We start from the raw sequence: 2,772 nt of genomic DNA, 5'->3' as shown, positions 1-2,772 counted from the left end.
GGTTGCATCAACTTGTACTTGCGTGTCTTTCCAAAGAAGAAAAGAGAAAGAAGTCAAGGGAAGATGTGAAAGAGAAAGATGTGAAAGAGAAAGATGTGAAAGAGAAAGAAGCGAAGACCCAGTTGATGGATTCCTCTCGGAAGGAAGCTTCTGATCTCTCTGCAGATGACGATGACAGACATATTCAATCAATATTTATGAAACGAGGACTCTCTGGAATGCAGCTGTCCGCGCTGCAACAACACGCCAGCATTCAAGCGGGAATACTGCAGTCGATGATGCCTATGGCGATAACGCCTATAGAGACTACCATCGTGGCTAACTCGCGGCTCTTGACTCTCTCTTCACATGCTCCTTCATCTCTTAATGGAACCTCCACAACAGCAACTGGTTCAGGACTCTATTCTCAAACATCGCGACGCCTTCAGGTATATTTTTTTTCGACGAAACCATACAAAATCTGTTTTTCCTCTTTTTTTCAGTGTCTGATGAGAGTCCAACTGCAACCCCAGACCGCAGTTCTTCCGAGGAGGCTGAAGATCTTCCTGTCAATCCAGCTGTGATGGAAAGTGTTCGCAATGCTCCTTGTTTGGTTCAACATGATGAAAAAATTCCGATGGACTTGTACGTTGCCCTAATGGATGGAGCTAGTCGGTACCAGCATTTGGGACCCATGGGGACAGGCTGCTGGTATGACCGCCATTGTCGACCCTCCCATCAACAAAGCAACTGGAAAACCCGCAAAAATTTCTTTCTCGTATGCAAATGTTTCTTATCGTCGCGCGATTGTTTGTCTTGATCTTGATCTGTTGAGCTTCGGCATCAACGCAGGAGGACGTTATGATGCCTATTTATGGGGCGCTGTTCATCGAAACGGTACACAACAAAGTTGAAGCGATGCATTGGCAACTCAAAGTTCCTTCTATTCTAAAAAACTGTTGAGGTGCGTCGATATTTCATTCTTCTGTTCTTGTGTTGATATCTTGTTGCACTTCAAGACTCACTCCAACTGTCCCCTTCATTTGTTCATCGTCTAACGCTTTGTTTGTTCTCAGATGTGCGGTCGACGCGCTCTCCATGCCCTCCGTGTATTTCGTGCATGTATCACTGAAGAGAGGTGGTCTGTCGCTAAGGTCGAATATTTGAGTCACATGCTGATGTCCTCAAGTTCGTCTGCGGTGAAATGATACAATCAATGAGCTTGTGTCACACATCTGGCATAGCGCTTTCCACCGAAACGATTTCAAAGGCTTGAAGCGTCTTGAGGGAATTCTTGTAGCATTATTGGGACATACAGACACAAAAATTCGTGGACGAGCTGCAGTTCTTCTCAACTTGTTTTATGATCGTCACGATTGGCAACATGATGTTCCTTTTGTTCCTGTTATTAAGCAAGTGGGCGATAAATTCGAAGTCACTGTTTGCGTGGATGATGTTGCGGATCCTAAGAAGGGACAAACCCCTCAAGGTGTTGCTCTAATTCTTTCATCTCCATCGTTTGATCCTGCGTCTCCATATGATTCTTATTCGTACCATTCAATTGATTGGCTTCCAACTGAAAATCTTAAGGGACGCATTTCTGGTGTGACGCAAATGCGTGGTGGGAATGGCATTTGGACGATCTTGTGCCCCAACAGCAAGACATCGGTGGATTGGCTCTGTCAAGTTTGAAGATTTCACCCGTTGTGGATTCTTTGATTGGCGTGTTGTCAGAATTAATGAGGCATACGGAAGCTGGGAGGTGAGAAAGAACGTGAGACGATCTTGTTTTATCTTAATGACATTCGGTGTGTCAATTCGTCAATGCGACTTCTATCTACTCAGCAACAAATCCACTCGCATTTTTTGTTGTAGACTGTTCGGGCTGCTTTAAACGATTTACGACGTTCTTCATCATCAAGCCATTTATTAAATCTTCGAATTTCTCTTTCTCGTGAGCCTCATGAAGCACCAGAATTGATGGGGGATCCGAGTCAAAAAATTGTTGGTAAAGTCTATCCACATCCACAGCGGATGGCAGAAGTCCTTCGAGAATTGTTAAGTCCTCATTCAACCTCCATGTTTCCATACCGACGACTACCAAACATTTCCATTACAAGGCCGTTTCATCGACAACCACGTGAATTCATTGATGAACAGGTAAATAGAACAGAAATTGCTTGGAAATCGATTCCTGTGAGGAATTGATTCATTTGGATTATTTTGTTTGTGTAGGTGCATGAAATATTTATTGATCAACATGGATTCGAATTTGACACGAAAGACTGGGAAATTGTCCAACGTGGATCTTTCGCTAGCGTGACTGCTTCTTTATCTGACTTACGAGACAAGGCGTCACAATGATTTACCTGATGGGAGCACTTGCTCGTGATAATGGCGAAATGCAATATCTCAGCGAAGGAGGAGTTGAATTTCAAAGAGAAGGTATAATTGCGATAACAATAGACGTTTACCTTTGCGAAGAGCAGTCAATCAGAGAAGCACATTTCTCTTTGTTTCCTTCACTTCTTTATTTTCACGTTTCTCTTCATTTCCTTATTTTTCTCCATTCTTCAACTTCTTTGTTTCTCTCCTTTCTCAGATGCATCGCCTTTCGCAGTCGCTTGTCGTGCGACTCCAAATGCGATGAGTGGCGGACCCACAGGATTTCAAGCTCTTCTGAAAGAGGCGAAGCGTGTTGGTGTGAAAGTCGTCGTTGACTCAATGACGCGTGTTTCATCCAGTCGATCGCATCGAAAGTATTCTCCGTATTTATTACACCGTATCGATAGT

Source organism: Condylostylus longicornis, unplaced genomic scaffold (genome assembly GCF_029603195.1).
Source record: "Condylostylus longicornis isolate FDR11 unplaced genomic scaffold, ASM2960319v2 ptg000402l, whole genome shotgun sequence".
NCBI lineage: Eukaryota > Metazoa > Arthropoda > Insecta > Diptera > Dolichopodidae > Condylostylus > Condylostylus longicornis.
The sequence above is the reverse complement of the archived record's forward strand: the minus strand, read 5'-3'. Positions refer to the sequence as shown.